General features: G+C 38.9%; 1 protein-coding gene and 1 long non-coding RNA gene across 13 annotated transcripts in view; one reads left to right on the plus strand and one right to left on the minus strand.

Annotated features, from left to right (window-relative positions):
- The window catches only part of SORBS2 (sorbin and SH3 domain containing 2), a 219,368-nt gene that overhangs the window by 173,850 nt on the left and 27,116 nt on the right, over positions 1 to 18,402 (minus strand). For all 9 annotated transcript variants that reach the window (XM_029934742.1, XM_029934727.1, XM_029934736.1 and 6 more), the window contains exon 2: positions 8,207 to 8,346. The gene's annotated coding sequence lies outside the window, so the exon portion shown is untranslated. The remainder of the gene's footprint in view (positions 1 to 8,206; positions 8,347 to 18,402) is intronic.
- The window catches only part of LOC115287928, a 192,255-nt gene that overhangs the window by 49,380 nt on the left and 124,473 nt on the right, over positions 1 to 18,402 (plus strand). The gene's annotated exons all lie outside the window — the stretch shown is intronic.

Raw genomic sequence — 18,402 nt, forward strand, 5'->3', positions numbered from 1 at the left:
ATTCCTCTTAAAGTAGAAGGCATTTGAATTCAGTTAAAATAGAAGACACTGAATTCAGATGTCGTACATCTCTCTGGTTGAAACCTCCTCCCTGCCTTCCGAATTTCATACTTTTCAGTCCGTATATTTCTGTGTACCTTTATGATACAGGTTTTTGATTGATGCCTTTTTTTAAGGTGAAAGCAATTCCTCTCTGTGTCTGGTTGTGAATTTTTATCTTGAAAGGTTAGGTGCCATCAGTGTTTCCTGAGTTAAGGTTGGTCCATAGTCAGACTGTAAGGTTTTAACTCTCAAGTCCTGTATGATTCACAAATGCTAGGAAAAGGGAGTCTCTCAGGAACAAGCAACTGAAGCAGCATATGAAGCTCCTTGTGACGACCCCTAATTAAATGAATGTAAGTAGCTTAAGGCATAGGAGTTATCTGTGGTCACTGCAAACAGTATTCGGTTTTACTAGTAAACTCCTAATTTTCTTCCTTTATGCATTATATGTAGACAATTCTTAAATTAATAAGCATAGTCAAGTGTTAAATTTATATAGCAATAATATTCCTTGAAAAACACGAAATGGTTTTTTGCCAAGTGTTTTTACACAAATGCTCTAATTTGGTCATTCAGAATATTGATTAGGAAAAGGGCATATATGAGTATATAAAATTCTAATGTGGACACAAAAGACTTTTAACTCTCATTGCTCTTTGTTTAATTTCAATATCCAATATGGATAATGTGTTTTAAGGAAGACAGAAATCTCACTGTAGTCAAGTTTTCTCAGCTTAGTATAGAAATTATCACTTTGTTTCTAGATGAGTTTTTACAGATTCTTGCACAAGCTGTGGATATTATATGATGAATCTCCTCATGTAAGATGAAGCCTGAGTGCCAACCCTAAGTGAATTTTGGAACATGAAATACATCCATTAATTTTTAAAGTAAAGTTGCTCAAACCCAAACTAAACTCAAATGTTTTTTATATCGAAGCTCAGGAGTCATCCTAAAAAAAATATATATATTTTTTACACAACACAACTTTTATTATTCTTTCCATAAAAAAATCAACTAATGCCTACTGAATTTACATTTTCACTCAGTTTTTTATTCTTCTTATTTTTGAAAAGCTTATCATAAGCTCCAGTCTTCTGTGTTATCAATATAAAGCTTAAAATCTTGTTTACATCTAACTTTGGTTTAATTTTGCCTTGAATGAAGATAATTATATTTGATAGAGAAAACTTCAGTAATTTAACTTCATGTCAGAAATACTGATTTTTATAGTAAACAATTTACAAAAAATTGTTTACATTGTTATACAAATTTAACATGTTAAAATTTACATGTTATATGTAAGTAATTTATATTTCAGATTATAAAAGGAATTTATAGTTTGTTTAAATTTTTAATTAAATTAAATGGAAACATAAAATGCTTTATATTCCCAATTATAAAATGATTTTTGTCGCTAATAATTTGATTTCTTCTTTAAACTTCGTGACTAAGAGGTGGTACTCTGTAAGCTATTTTACTTTTCCCAAAAGTAAGCATTGTTTTGCTCTGTACAAAGTCAAGGATAATGACCCCTTCTTACTTGAGAAGGGGCCTGGCTCTCTTAGTTTGACACTTAATGCCCTTCTTGAATTGGTACAAAACTTCCTTATTGATCTGCCGAGTCTTTCAGGACAGGCTCACTGTTCTGGCTTATTCATAGATGTGCACGTGAAGGTCGGTAAGACACCAGCCACATCTTCTAATATGTGGTGGCTCTGCTGGGACCAGCTAGGATGGGGTTTCTAATCTCCCTACATGTTTAGATCGCCATATTTGCTTTTGGGTAATTTTCTACTCTTAACCATGGACTTTAGTCTCAGTATATTAATGATTTTTTTAAAGAATGAATACTTTCATAGTAAAAAAGATCAATGTAGAATAGAAAATATTTTTGATCTTAGATAAAAAGTATATTTCTTAACTGTATTTGATTGTATGTTCATTAAATTCATTTATAATGTACCCATATGTAACTTTTTCAACATTCTTGGGTTGTTTTCAACAGTAGGAATTTGTTTTAAAAGTTCAGTGCTGCAAAATAGTTTTAAAATATTTAAATGGTCAGTTCAAACAAGCATAAAACTTCTGATTACTATTTGGAGCTAAATTCAAAACCACCCAGATTTCTTAGGTTTGCAAAATTGAACGAGAGAAGTACCACTGAGCTGAATGCATGTCAAGAGCAATGGCTCCACTAGAATTAAACCAATTCAAAGTTGTACTTGGACCAGGATATGCAATGAGTCAAAGTCATCAAATACAGTGCTTTAAAAACACATGCTAATGTTTTTCCATTATACTAAATTCAGTTTCTTTTTTTCAAGCCAAAATTTAGATGTAGAACAAGAGATTAATGTTTCTATCTTACACTTTCTAATACCAAATTGGCCTTCTATAAGAGAGCTCATTATTTTTCTTAAACTATATCAGTTACTAAACCTTATTTCTTTTTGCCTGTATCTTGTGTCTGTCAGCTTAGTTATAACCTTTTGTTCATGATGCTAATGGCACATTCATGCCTTTCTCTGTAATCTTCAGATTTGCTTTTGTTTGCTTATGTTTTTTTTCCTCAGTGAAGTATAGAAAGTTAAAACTTGCAATAATTCAGAAATAACTCCTTTACTGCTTGGACTAATCATTTTCTTATTATTCTTTGGCTATTATTTCTAACCTCTTTTATATCTTTGTATTTTATAACTGGGTGGAATGACACTGTTTGAGAAATCTCGACGTGAAAGCCAATCTACCATTTGCGATTTACTAGGGACATAAAAAGGGTGATGCAGCAACTTATCTGGGTGTCCATGTCCTCCTGTGCACATTGGGGAACAATGCCTGCATGACCAACCCCATATTAATAGTAATAGCACTCTTGATTAAATACAGTCAAGGAAATCAAAGTAATTATTGAATACAAAATGGCTATGCATTTGGTGAAACAATAAACATACAACCTATTGTCTTTGATAGTACTGAATAGTAAATAAAATTGCAGGTGCAGTTATTTTGTGGGTAGACTCTTAGTTTCTAGGGCAAAGTCTAGTTGAAGAGGGTAGTATAGAACAGTCCTGATGGCTCATCTCTACACCAGCTGGTCTCCTTTTCTTATTTCTACTTCTCATCTTTGCCCCCTTCTCAGTTACTTCTGCTTCATAGGGTCTGTCCCAGGCTTCATCTTCCTAGTCATCTTGAGCACTAGACAGCAGTAGCACTAACATATGGACCTAGTTATGAAAATTTTCTTCTCAATAAGTGAATGCCAACCCAATATACCTTTCCAGGGGTGTTCCCGTCAGACCTAAATTTTTGCTATTCCAAATTTCTGGATATTTTCTAACTACTGAGTTTTCTCCTCTCTGGGTCTTTATTCACAATCACGTTCTTTCATCTAAATGCCCTCTTTTCTGAACCAAAGACTCAATTCAAATACAGCTTTTCCCTCTGTGATAATCTCTCTGATTTTCTAGTATTATCGAAGTCTGACTCTCTGCTCCCATGGCACTGTGTACCTCTATACGGACTCCATTTTTCTATAAATGGAATAAAGTAAGCCCAAGAGATTTTTAAGTGACTGATTTTTGTGTTCCTAAATGACTAGTGAAGTCATTCTTGAATGAAGGTCTTTTTATGATTTAAAGAAACATTTGCGTATGCACTAACTTAAAGTTTATTTTCAGCCTTTTAAAAATTTTTATGTAAATCCAAGTTAGTTCACATACACTGTAATAATGGTTTTAGGAGTAGAACCTAGTGATCCATCACTTACATATAACACCCAGTGTTCATCCCAACAAGTGCCCTTCTCAGTGCCCATCCCCCCACCCAACACCCCTACAGCAACCCTCAGTTTATTCTCTGTATCTAAGAGTCTCTCATGGTTTGCCTTCCACTCTGTTTTTATCATATTTTTCCTTTCCTGCCCCTATGTTCATCTGTTTTGTATCTTAAATTCCACATATGAGTTACATCATATGGCATTTGTCTTTCTCTGACTTACTTGCTTAACATAATACATTCTGTTTACATCCACATTGTTGCAAATGGCAAGATTTCGTTTTTCATGACTGAATAATATTCCATTATGTATATACACTATATGTATCAATCAGTTCTTCATCCATTCATCAGTCAATGGACATTTGTCAGCCTGGTATTTTTACCTTTTCCCTCTTTATATTTTATTATGGAGGACAGTTTCCAAAATATCAGTCTCTTGGTACCATTATGTGTTTAGGAAGAACTCCCTGGTAGAACAGTCCTCAATGTTTTCCTCTTATTTCCTCTAGCACCTTCATTTGTGCATCTTTCTTTCCTCTGTTCTATTGTATTAGTTTTGGGATAACAAAACCAGATATGGTACATTATGAATAGTGAAGTCAGTGTTAAAACACATCTCCTACATACAAGACCTGCAAGTTTGTTATTGTCAGCTTTGACAATAGCAGATCAGTTACAGTTATTTTGTACATCATCTGCTAAAAATGCAAACTATATATATGACAACAAGCCTATTTTATTAAGAAAAAGATTATACAATTTTCAAAATGAATTTTGATGGCAATTTTATAATAAATACATAATAAATAAATGATAAATAAATAACTGTAAATCTCACTACATATAGTCAGACTAAATCTTTAGTGCATTTACAAAGTTGTTTTTAGGAAAGTCTTTCAAATGAGTTCAGAAATCCTCCAGCTAATAAAAAGACATCAAATCTTAGTTCTCTGGGTGTCTTAGCCTCTGTACTGGTCACAGTAGCTTCAAGAACTTTCTGAGACTGGCTCATGCAAGTTCATCTACAACCATGTAGGTCTCCTAATTGGTCATATTTTTATTAGAGATTGTTTACCCTTTCTGGAATCCTAGTGATCAGGATTGGTGTCTTTAGACAGAAAAATAATATGTCCCCCTCTCTCCAATTCATTGTTCAGCCAATACATACTTATCTAATCAACAAAAGAAAGGAAAGTTTTCAGATCCTGGGCTTGATTTTTTTTTTTGTTTTAGATGTGACAGATTTGCTGAGCAGGGCTCACAAGTCCCCTCTTCCTCTCTACCCACCACTACCGCCAGTCAACACACAAGCACACACACACACACACACACACACACACACACACACACCTTCAAAACCCTGCACCACCTAACTGTGAATACACACATCAACTCTAGGTCACCCAGCTTTTCTGAAGGAAATTGACTCTGCTGAGTACTTCTTTATTCTCAGTATACATTACATTACAAGTAATAGTACTGAACTTTTCAATGCTTACAATGTTCCCTGGGAGTGTATCAGTTGAGCAGGCGAAAAAAAATATCTGGAAGTTTATTATTTTTCCACCAATATATTTGACACCACCTTTGGAGGGGGAACAAAAGGCATACTGTCAAGCGGATAGACCTGGACAGAATGTTACTGTTTGTTCCTCACGAGCACAGAGGTATATTTAAGCAAAGAAAGACATTCCATGACTCTCCTGGGACTCCCTTCCTTCAGCTGAATTATACCAACATGTTCACACCACTGTGGTTCAGACTGTGTTGGAATTTAAAATGCAGACTTCTATCTGCCAATGTTTAAATACCACAGCTATAAAAATTCATATTAGGATTGAACCTGGCCTTAAAATATCATAGGACAAATGAGAGTTCATTGGGGAAAATGGTGTGTACACATGAAATTACAGTAGAAGATATGAAAATAATGGAAGTCCTTGTTTGACAGATTCTATACTTCCATAATAAAGCCTCAAAGTCACCAGAAGTCACTGGTTTTGGATTATGTTTCAAATCCAGGCTCACTGACATTCATGAAACTTTTGGTAAAACATGGGCCAAGTTTCGAGCAAGGCTGGGTAGAATACTTCTTTCATGTGGAACCTGTGTGAAACTCAGTGGCTTTGGCTAGCTTTCACCTTGGGTTTCACATTCAAACAATCCAAAGTTTCACAGTAAAATTAAGGGGTGAAGGGAAATAAAGAGGCAAACAAACAGAAAACCCCACGTCAAGAACAAAACAGAAAAAGATGGCTTGCCGGAAAGTGTCTGTCATCTTCCAGACCCACTTCCTCTTGGTACCACTGGATTCTGCAACTAAATTTATATTGCTTTCAGCATACACACACACTCAGCAATGCCAAATCAAGGCTTCCTAGTACTCTGAGGTAGAAAGTTCTAGACCCTCAAGGGTCCTAGAAAGCAGTGAAGCACATGCTCAAAGTACCTAGAGGATTTAAATGTGATGCAGAAATGTGATTTTTAACAGACTCCTTAAAATGCAGATTTGAAAGGGAAAATGTAGCAATTAAATGTCCAACTTATGGAAATAAAAACCAGACTGTACATCTTCAGGTTTTCCTACTAAATTCAAATTCTAGAGGTGACATTGCATCTATTCCTAATCCAAAGGGCCCTCCTAACCCATCGCATCCTCCACAGCTACACCCCTCTGGAAACTCGTCCTGCGGCCACTTGCTTCCCTTCCCAGCAAGGTGCAGAGGACATAGAGCAGCCTGTGTTCACCGTCAGGAGCCCCTGTCCTTGGCTAGCACTGTAACCGTCTCCTGCCAGGATTAGGTTCATTCTACTCCTCAACCAAATACAACCCACAGGGTCCGTGTGCCAGGGATGGTCACACTCTGTCCCTAGGAGGGGACTTTGAAAACACCCTCTGCTTGGGCTAGGGAAGCAAAGACCAACCAGGCAATGTAATAAACACATGAGTTTTCTTTAAGGACAACATTTAAAAGCCTATTGAATGGTGAGAAAATTCTCCACTTGGTCAATTTTAAGAAATACATTAAAAAAAAATTCTTATCCCTCATTCAGCAGATGTTTCACTAGCATGACAGACGTCTGGCTATAAAGGGTTTTCTTTCTTTCTGTTTTTATCCCCCTAGTTTTCCTTTTTAAACATTTTCTTTCTTTCCTTTTAATTTTTCATCGTTTTATATTTTTAAAAGTTATCCAGAAGGTCACAGTGTGTTTAAAATGCATGTTTTCTCTTGACCTGTGGTCTGAGATACCAATAAACTTCTTTGGAGACAAGAATCTAAATTCCAAGGATTTCAGTGTCCCTGTTGAAAAACAACATTAGGCCCCAAGGCACATTGTGATTTTGAGGCAACAGGGCAGTCAAGGGAGGGGTTGATAGGGTCAGATCGTATGCACTGTCCTTTGCAGCTTTCACACATCTGCTTGGAGGGGGCGCAGAGAGTTGTCCTCAAATCTATATGGTGAGAGACGAGAGACCTTCCCATAAAAGTCTTTTCCTTGGAGTTGGGGGTTCCCATACAAGTAAAACCTCAGACATTATCAGTAAGGAAAACCAAAGCCCAATAGATTATTTGAAGGAAATGGTATAAAAGCATTGGGAAAAAAAACCTTTTTACTGAACATAGTAAATACCCACAATCAAAGTAACTGCTGTGTTTGAAGTTAAAGTCCACAGATCAAAGTACTTTGCAAAATGTCAAGCGTGAGCGTAAGGAAGGGGAGAGGAGGGGCACAGAAAACTTTCCAAAACACTGTACTGTCATGTTACGGAAGCCTGGTAGCAAAACCAGCTTCAGCTAGCTAGGTAAGGCATTTTCAAAACCAAGTTGCCCGAACTGTGGCAGAAACATAAAAATTAAAAAGAAAATGAAACAAACAAATACAAAAAGCTGTTCTAATTCCACACTAGCAATGAACAAACCAGTGTTGCAAGAACAAAATAAAACAGAGCTACCTCATTGTCCTTAAAGACCAATCACTGACATTTTCTTGGCTCAGGTGGTTGCAACCTTTTCGGTTTTTTTTGTTTTTCTTTCCATGCCCTTAGAAAGTTAAAAATAAGTAAACAGTCTAAACAACAAAATTATGATGTCTGGACGGCCCTCTCACTGGTGGCAGTCAGGTTAACTGGAGCTCTGATGTGGCCCTGTCACAAGCGAGTGTGTACCGCAGGTCAACCTGACAGTGAGCTCCCGAGCAAAGTTTAAAAGTACAGCCACAGAAATGCCCAGATGCCCCTGCTGTATTCCGGAACCCCACATTTACCTGGAAATCGTTTGCGGCCCCCCGCTTGTCTTCACTATGCATGAGTTATTTCAAAGATGTTAGTCAAACACGTATCATAAACCAATTAAATAATTCCAGAAGAAAAAAAAAATCTTACCTACAGGCAGCTGGGCTCAACAGTTGCTCTAAACAGAGGAAGTAGGAGTCAATGGCCTTTTACATGTAGAGATTGTTTATTTAGCCCTTTTTAAAAGGTCTTGAACTCCAGAGGTTTCAGATTAAGTCCAATCCAAGTGTCTGAAGGAAAAAAAGGGAAGAGAGAAGGCAAATAAGAGGGAAAGAATCCCAGCTGCTGGGTGGTGCCACTGTTCCGAGAGTGTGTGAGTTATTTTCAGCCTGAGCAGCAGCCGGACTTGCCTGCAGAGGATGAAAAAGCAGGGCCTGGGCGGCCACCTCCCTCCCCCTCCCCACGTGGTGGGGGGGGGGCAGAACCAGGAAACCCACAGCAATGCGGTTCGCCGCACAAATACTCATCTACATTGTGAGGAAAACTGCCAGCACTCTTGAAAATGACAACCACCACCAAACCTGACTGAGATCTTAAGAGACACACAGTGCCTCGCTGTAATCCTCCAGTTTTCAGAATGACTTACCTGATTTGTTGAAAATAAGGTGTTCATTTATGCTTTATTGAGAGGGAAGATGTTTCTTCTGATGATTACTCACATCTATGGGTCTTAAAAATACTTTAGATCTCTCTGAGGAATGTCTGTGGTCACCTTATCCTTCTTAAGACTAAAGACAAATGGTTTATTTCTAGCACGCACCTAAATTTCCAGTTTCATCAACTCTGCTATTTTTGAAAGCTACTGGGATAAGCTGTTGACATTTCTTATCTGTTGGCAGGGACTGGGGACCATTCAGTGACATGATGCAGACAGACACGGATCTCTTGCTTCTGCCTCCAAAGGAGCAATTGAGATTGGGTCACCAACAATGAGCAGCAGGCTCGGAGCTTTCACTGTGTTTCTAGAATTATTAAGGAAGATCTAGAAGTGCTGTTCATTCATTCAGCAATTTATGTGGCCAGTACTTCCGAGCCTCCTGTGTGTCACACACACAGGGTGAGAATAACAAGAGTGAGCAAAGTAAACAGGTCCTTGCCTCAGAATGTTCACAGCCCACAGAGGCAGCAAGAATAAAGAATACAGAGAATTTGTTACAATTTTTTACAGACTCTTTGTCACATGAGGAGACTCTTCAAACCATAGCAACTGGAGATCAGGATTTCTTCCTACTGTGAAGATGAAGGAAGATACTGTGGGTGGCCATCAGACCAGCTACTGGTGTCTGTGGCCTTACTGTCCCTTTCACAGCACCCCTAAGAAGGAAAAGGTGTTACTTCCAACCCAAGGAAGCACTTAAGTATTTTCTTAAAAGCCTTTAGGCCATGTCTATGAAAACCCTGAATTCCTTCATCTCTCTACTCCTGTAACGTAGAGAATGCTTAGGAGGGAGGAAGTACTGCTGGGGGGGGGGTGGAAGAGAAGATTCTCTCATCCTTAGTCCAGTGTGAAAACCACCTAGACGTATCTTATAATGGATGTTCTTCAGGTGGTTACTAGAGGCTCAGAACAAGGCCAACTGTTTCTTTACAATTAAAGACACTGAAACCGATGACAGAAAATACTGAGGATTACATATGATACATTAAAATAAATGGTTACATGACTGCTATTTCAGATATTATGATAAAATAGTAAAATCCTTCAGCTACCCTATACTGTAGAGCTACACGGATGGGGCGCCTGGGTAGCCCAGTCGGTTAAGTGTTCAACTTCAGCTCAGGTCATGGTATTGAGGTCCGGGTCTGAGTTCGAGCCCCACATCGGGCTCTGTGCTGACAGCTCAGAGCCTGGAGCCTACTTCGGATTCTGTGTCTCCCTCTCTCTCTGCTCCTCCCCCACTCATGCTCTGTCTCTCTCTCAAAAATAAATAAATATTAAAAAATGTTAAAATGACACATTTAAATTAAAAAAAGAACTATAACTTAAGTTTGAACTATCTAATCAAAATCTAAAAATAAATTAACTTTATTTTAAAACTACATAGCAGAATTTTAAAAATTTCTATAGAATCATGTATTTGCTGTTCATTTATTTTAAATGGTCACATTATACTATGTCGCAAATCCCTGCCAGTTTAAAAAGGGATACTTGGTCAGTCAAAACAAGAGATGGGAATTCTGGCAAATTCTAGCTTGAGATAGAAATTACTTTTAATTGTTTTTACTTTTTGCTCTATATAGTAGTTTATAATGAAAAGAAAAATACATGTAAAAATTGGCTGTCTTTGCAAAACTGTGGAAGTTAACGAAATGAAGACCACCAAGCCAGCCATTACCTTTAAATTCCAAACTGCCTGCTTTCCACACGAACACTAAGAGAAGCCCATTGCCTCCTGTTGAACTATCACTGGAGTAGTTTTGTGTGACAGTCTGCCCTTAAAGGGACAAGTTCGACCTTGCTAGCTGCTTCTATTCAGGATGAGCCCTGCCTTGCGGCATGGCTCACCAAGGTCCTGCTGTCCCCCAGAGATCCCAACTGTCCCAACAGTCAGGCAGTTAACACCTCTCAACAGATTTGATGTCACAGAAAAGTGCAAATTGGACTTTAGGCATATTTTTAAAAATGAGAGGGTAGCATTTTTGGTCTTTTCTACTCACCCAACCACTATGACTTTTATAAGCAACTGATGTCTTAGCAACTGTACTAATAGTACTAATGTTAATGATTTTATTTTTTTTCTCTTTTTTTACAAGCAAAATGATTTAAAATAATTGGGGATGCTTATTTTGGGGTGGACTTCCTATATTGGTGAAGCAATAGGTAGGGCTTAGGCATAACCCCTCCTCCGTATAAAATGGGGATGATAATAGTAGCAATCCATAGGGCTGTGGTCGGCCTTGTATAATAATGCACATAAAATGCTTAGCTGAGTCATGCCTGACACATAGCCAGCACTCAAGAAAAATTAATACCATTATCACTGTTCTAAGTCAAGAGCTTGGCTCCAACATGGTGGATACATGGGTACTGAGCATTTACCATGTGGCTAGTCAAAAGTGAGATGTCATGTAATTGTAAAATGCACATGGAATTTTGAAGACAGTATGAAAAAAGAATGTAAACTATCATATTTTTATATTGATTATATATTGAAATGTTAATACTTCAGACACACTACGTTAAATAAGCTATTTTGTTAAAATGAATTTTAGTTGTTTGTTTTTTTAAATGTAACAACTAGAAAATTTTAAATTATACACGTGGCTTGCGTTGTTGCACACTGTCATTTAGGCCAGTGATTCTCAGGCTGTAGCAAGCATCAGAGTTACCTGGAAAGCTTGTCAAAGCCTTTGCAGAGCCCATCTTCAGTTTCTGATTTAGTAGGTCTGAGGAGAGGTCTGAAATGTTGCATCTCTAACAAGTTGCCAAATGATTCTTTTTCCTAGAAAATTTATTAATTTGAGAAAGAGAGAACATGCCTGTGTGAGAGCTGGTGTGTATGTTTGTGCATGGGTGAGAGGCAGAAATAGAGGGAAAGAGAGAGAGGGAAAGCAAGAATTCCAAGCAGTCTCTATGCTCAGCAGTGAGCCGGTGTGGGGCTTGATCCCATGACCATGAGATCACAACCTGAGCCAAAATCAAGAGTTGGACGCTTAACCCACTGAGCCATCCAGGTGCATTGCCAAATGATTCTTAACCACACTTTGAGAAACACTGGTCTTGAGCCTTGCGACTTACAGAGTAATCCATGGACCAACATCGAAGTCATTACTTGGGATCTTGTAGCAAACATGAAATCTCAGCCCTCATCCATACCTACTGAATCATCAAGTCCGTTTTAACAACATCCCCAGGTTATCTGTGTGCACATTGAGATTTGAGATACTATAGCATAGTGACTCCTATTCCTGGGTACATATGAGGCTTATCTGGAAAATTTAAAACATGTCCGTACACTGGACCCATCTCTAGAGAGTTTGCTTTAACTAATCTGATTGAAACCTAACATATCTAAAAAGCGCCTCACGTGATTCTAACATAAAAGCAAGTACTGAGAGTTTGGTGGGGTATGGGGCCCTCGGACCAGATGCAGAGGAGCAGGATCCAGAAACCAGACAAATTCTGGAAGGGCAGTGAGGGGCAGATGTTTGGGGATTGTCAGATGCTGGGAGAACAAGACTTGAATAGACCAGAGTTGGTGGAAACCACACAATGGAGTTGGGTGGGTGTTGCGGGGGGCAGGGGAGGAGACCGGCAGGAGGTGTTCCTAGCTTCTGCAAGTCTGACAAAGGCCCCCAGCTGTCCCAGGTTTGGAGTTGGAGGGAAGACGGATAAAGAAGAGCACAGCCTTGGTCTCAGAGGAACTAGAACACCAAGCCAAGGGTTGTATGAGCAGAGATGCAGGCTCAAAAAATAGGATGAGGACCTAGTTAGAAGAAAACTGGTGTAAGTCATGAGTGGGACCAGCTGCCATGTTAACAGAGTTTCTGAAACTCTCTGTAAGGGCAGGATTGGTTTCAGAGGCTGCATCTGGAATAATCTTTCAGGGACAAGGAGGCAAACAAATGGACAGAAGTGTTAAAAGTCAGTTTAGTTGTACATTTCTTTATCTCCTTCCATTGTGTGCAAAAAAGTTGAGCTAAGTGGCGGTCAGGTTAAAAACAGTGCATGCGAAGACCTAGTTGACACAGACCACGCTGCCCCAGAGCATGTCTGTATCTCAGAAGAGGATTTTGGTAAATTAAGTAACTATTATTAGAACTGGGAGGAAGTTTGCTTCTGAAGTAGAGAAGCCTGTGACTCTTCAGCACACCTTTGTTTCACCTTTAAATAAGTGAACACTGTGTTCGGAACGATCTTCCCTGTTTGCCAAACGACCCCTCGCTTCTCCGGTGGCACCAGAGCACGGTGTGTTCTAGAGGCTTCGGAAAACTAAATTCCTCGCTGGGACGGACAAGGTGGGCCTACAGTGATCATATTTAAAACTGCTAATTCTGTATGCAGAGACCATCTGTAGGTTCCCTTCTCACGTTATGATGTGATTGTTCCAGAAAACATAACCATGTGTAATGCTTAAGAACAGAGTCTGGAGTCAGTGTCTGGGTTTGAATACTGGTCTTGCCATTTTCCTGTGACCCAGGACCTGTCACTTCACCTTCCTTGTGCCTCAGTTTCCTTCTCTATCAGAGGACCTCACTGAGTTGTTGTGAGGATTAAAGGAGTGGTCTGAAAAGAATGCGGAAAAGTCTGGCACATTGTAAATGCTATCGTTGGCTTAACAGTGAAGATATAGTAAAATAACTGCAGGTTTCCATATATGGTCAAATATAGTCACTTTTTAAAGATACCAAAATGATTTCCCTACACTTTTATGGGTGTGATTTCTTGAATACATGTATTTTGAAGGCTTCTTTGAGATTTGTTTAAGTTTTTTTCCCAAGAGAACTCAAGAATTCTCAATTGATTCCTCATCACTTCCTATTATTTGTGAGGATCTCAGGAGGAAGGAAGTGAATGTAGTTTTCCCATGAATATTGTTTTCTAGTCCTTTGAAAAGTAAGTTGCACTTTCAATGTCTGAAGGCTTCTCTGGCCTGTGTCAGTTGAGTAGCATTGTCTAATATTCCAGGAGGACAATGTATCATTCTCTTAGTCAAATGTTTTAGTGCTGGGGGGGGGGGGGAGGGAGCAAGACTTCCTGAAACACTGGCATAAGTTTCAAAGATGTCTCATACCACAGAGACTATAGAAATCAGATAATGCTGATTGAAGGAAGAGGCAGACCCCACAAGTCAGGCATGTTGGGTGCAAATTGAGGGCCAGATACATCTTTGACGTGTATCTGCTTCAACCAACTGAGATAGAGTGAAGCATATGCAATAAAAATGGTGATGTGTGGTGGCGTCTTGTGCTTAGGAAGTGTCACCCAGGTCGTTCCTGAGTATGTGGTGTGCTGAACAAGGAATAAACGCACTGATGAGGATACTCAAACCCAAGAGCTTGAGTGATTTTGGACCAGTTATACAAACCCTGTATACTTGTGCCCTGAAACATAGGCACAAGGATTGGGCATAATTCTCTTCTTAACTCTAATATGTGTGCTTTTGCTTGGGTTTATATAAATTACATTTGGCAATCCCCATCATACTCTACATCTGCAGGTGTAAGTATTCGAAAGTTGTCAAAGCATATGTCCAATTATTTCTACTACCTGGTTACCAAAGTGAAGCAAACGTTTTTTAGGAGATGGTTTGCCATCACGTGTGCCATTATGCAATCGGGGGCTGGACTTTCCCAAATAAGGTGAAAATCTTAATGAATGATTAAAGAACTATAGTTCTTTAAAACCTCAGTTTTTTAGTTAAAACTTTATTGGTTTTATATGTGCTGTTTGAATCCCATATATATTTAAAAAGTACCCCTGCTGTTTATACAACCATGACTTAGCTTTTCTTGATATTTATATTCTATTGAAATTGAGGCATATGCAACAGTTGCTAAATATGGTATAAAAGTCTTTAAGATAAGCCTTCTTAAACTGGCCTATTTAGAGCTCTGCATGATCTTCTTCCATCTCCACCCACTTATCTTTACCTACCCGTAGCTCCTTTGCTTCTAGCTTCTCTGGTCTTTCAATTCCTAGAATGGGCCACATTTAGGGCTCTTGTGTGCCTGTTCTCTCTCGCCGGAATGCCTTCCCTGCTCAGCAGTTAATGCTGTGCGTCCTTCAGCCAAAGTGCCCCTTCCTCAGGAAGGCTTCCCTGATCCACCCAAGGTCATGTGTTTTTACTCTTGAACAATCAATCATATTCTTCATTTCCTTGAGTGTCAAACTCAGTTGCATTTATTTGTGTGATCCTCTCATGTATTTCTCCTCCATTAGCCTGAAAGTTCCTGTTTGCCCTTCATATTGCATTTCCTACACATATATTACATTTGTGCCTGACACAAAGTAAGTGCTTAATGTGTATTTGTTGAATAAATAAACGATTAAGCAGGTCTGCAGAAGGCATTAAGCAACACATGATGACAGTTTTGTTACAGATTTATCAGAACTTGTGAAATACAAAGTATCTTAGCCTGTACAAAGCAAAGAACTATGTCTTCTAATTAAGCAGCTATTTCCAGCCAAGAGGATTCTCTGAAATATATTGCTTCGTGGTTATATTTTTGGTTTAAAAGCTGAGGAGGCAAATGCCACTTGTTTTTCCCTTCAGGCTATAAAATATTCTATTATCATAATAATTTACATAAATCTTCTAAAATAGGTTTGAAATAAAGCAAGTTACTGCACTCGTACGTCATATCTCCAGACCTTTCTCAGAACCATGTAATAATACTTCTAGTAGGGTTTATTAATCATAATCACTCAGTGGAGGTCCCTGATAAGAATGATTAGGGTTGTTGAGAGAGTTTCACATTTCCTAGATAGTTCCTAGATAGTCCATACCACCTGGTTCTCTGCAAGTCATATCTGATATTGTGTATGAGTTTATGAGTAGACATGTGAAATATCAATTCAACACTGTGCCGTCAGGCCATTGTAATTCCTAGGGCATGAAACACGTCATGTTCATATTGTCCATTAGTTATAAACAATGAATTACTTGTCACTGACCGAGAATCTGGGAGATTTACAATCTTGTTCTCTGGCAAAGGGCAACGTGATGTCAACAGGAAAGGAAAGGGGAGCTTTCTGTGGCTACAGAACAGGAGTTGGAGGCTGGAGGCTGGTATTTGCCTCGTTGTCTTGGAATGGGAAGAGCGATGCTTGTTATAAATGTTTGAAGATGAAAAATATCTTTTCTGAGTCATTCAAAGAATGAATTAACCCAAGAATCCATGGCACATTTCCATCATTTCTATGACCATAAAAGTTAATTTTACAAGGATAATCACACCCATAAGTAATACACAGAATGTTAGAAAAGTGTCCTTGAAACTCACAGAGCTGACAGTTAAGTAAAGAACAACAGGGGGTGGTTGACCAGCTTTCAAAGGCTAGAAGGAGCTATCGATTCATTATATCAAATGTCTAAGAGAAATTACTTCCAAAATGAATGCAAGCCAGAAATGGGAAACTTTAGAGACTGGCCATGCTAATCTTTTTTGTGTTGTCTACCCTCTGAGCCAGAACTCCCTGTCTCTTTGTGTGTCCCGAGTGGGTTACAGATGTTGCTGCAATATTGATCCCTCCAGCTGTCAGGTGGCCAGGGAAGCCTGGGCTGCTGGAGCCCCCAGACCCGTCATCTCTGCCTGGGAGCAACCTCATTTGTTTCCCTCAGCGTGCCTGCAAGTACTCTTCTCTGCCTGCCAGATCTAGAGGTTTGGGGGAGAGTACTCTAGCCAGCAAGGTCAACCTACTAAAAAAATTAACAATAGTCTTGTTCACAAAAGGAAACATAAGCAAGAAGATGGTATGGGAGGGGTATGTTAGAAATGTCAAGAAATGAGTAATGGTACATCGGTTTTCCAAAAAAAGAGAGTGTGGTAGAACCTATCCAGACTTTTGGGATTGAGCTAGAGCTGGGCAGGGAGGGCCTGCCTGCCTGTAGGAGTAGATATTTTGTGTTCAGAAGGGGTGGGCATGGACCTCTGAATCAAAGCAAATTCTTACCTTTTGCTTTCTGTCAAGTGCCCTTCTTTTTTACAGCAAGTATTTCTTTAAGCATCCTTTTCAATTGAAGTTTCTCCCGGATACATTTCATTTTTATAATCAAGTCACCATTTCCATACTTATTACACTCTAAAATAAATTATATAACATAGTTGTGGCAGACTGCTTCCTACCTACTGAGAATCTATGTTTGCTTTCATTTTTACTATAGAATCCTGATAATATGCCTATTTCAAAACGTACCTTCCTAGATTTTTTTTTTTTAACCTTCCCAGATTTTCTTACAGTCTGTTCTGGCCAGTAAGCTGTAGATACTTCACATACACAACAGCAGCAGAGAACCTACTGGGAAGAAGCGTTCTTTGCCCTTTTATCTTTTAAACGTTTGTTTATTTTTTTAAAGAGGGAGAGAATGCAGATGGGGGAGGGGCAAAGAGAGAGGTGAGGACGGACGATCAGAAGAGGGCCCTGTGCTGACAGGGGTGAGCCAGAGCCGGACGCAGGGCTTGAACTCACGAACCATAAAATGATGACCTGAGCCAAAGTGGGACACTCAACCAACTGAGCCACTCAGGAGCCTTTGTCCTTTAACCAGGAGCTGCCCCTCGTAGGTGGCAGAAATGCCAGTTCTATTCTGGGAGGCATATGCTAAGGGCGGGGTGACAGAGTCGAACCCACCCTGGGCTTCGTGTTGTTTGAGGTAAACCAACCCTCTCCTTGGTGAAATGGTCATCATGAGATCATCTCTTACTCGGAGCTGGAAACATACCTCACACACAACCATCTGAGAAGTGGTTCATTGTATCAGGCAGGGGGAAAGATAGCAGCAGGCTCTATGGTTTCCGAAGTTTTGAAAGAACTTCTGGAATCAAAAGTAAGCTCTCACAACAGTGTAGCATTCAGTTTTCAAGCCCGTTATCACTTCCAAATGGAGTGAAAAGTGCTCTGGCAAACAGAGCCTGTGTGTTTAAAGCCCTAAGAGCTGCATCATTTAAATATTTTTGGCTCTAAATATAGTAACGTAGTTGCTGCTGTTTCCCAAAACTAACATTGAATGATCAGTGATGTCAAGAGCAATAAGAACATAGTAATAATCTGCAGGAAATACAAAACAGGAACCCACTGTTTATCCTGTTCTCAGCGTACGTGGCCACAGCATTGTTCTGAAAACTTTGAACTTCTATGTAGCTTCCCCAGCCTTTAAAATCTAAATTGAATGATGGAATTTGTCCTTGTTACGAAAAAGTAATGTTGAAAAGATCCTCAAGCCTGGTAATATATTGAATTTGAATATTAAAGTATCCTTTAAGATTTCTATTTACATTTTTTTAAAATGGTAAATGCTATCAGTCATAATTGGGAGGAAGTTATGTTGGATTAGAAGGCCAATAATTTTCCAGTTTTAAATAAAACTAAAGATACACATGCAACAAAGAAGTTATTTTAAGTGTTCTTGTCTCATGGCTTCTGATTAAATGCCCCAAATTGAAGAAATGACTATAAATCATAATACATTCCATTTTATAACTGGCAGCCATGTATAAATATTTTGTCTTTCTCTCAATACTTGCCAAGAGTAGAATAGTTGAGAACAAGGTTCTGGAGGCTGCCTGCCAACCATAAAATCTGACTACTTTCAGATTTCTTCCAACAATGTGGGTCCTTGAAT

This window comes from Suricata suricatta, chromosome 1 (genome assembly GCF_006229205.1).
Source record: "Suricata suricatta isolate VVHF042 chromosome 1, meerkat_22Aug2017_6uvM2_HiC, whole genome shotgun sequence".
Taxonomy (NCBI): domain Eukaryota; kingdom Metazoa; phylum Chordata; class Mammalia; order Carnivora; family Herpestidae; genus Suricata; species Suricata suricatta.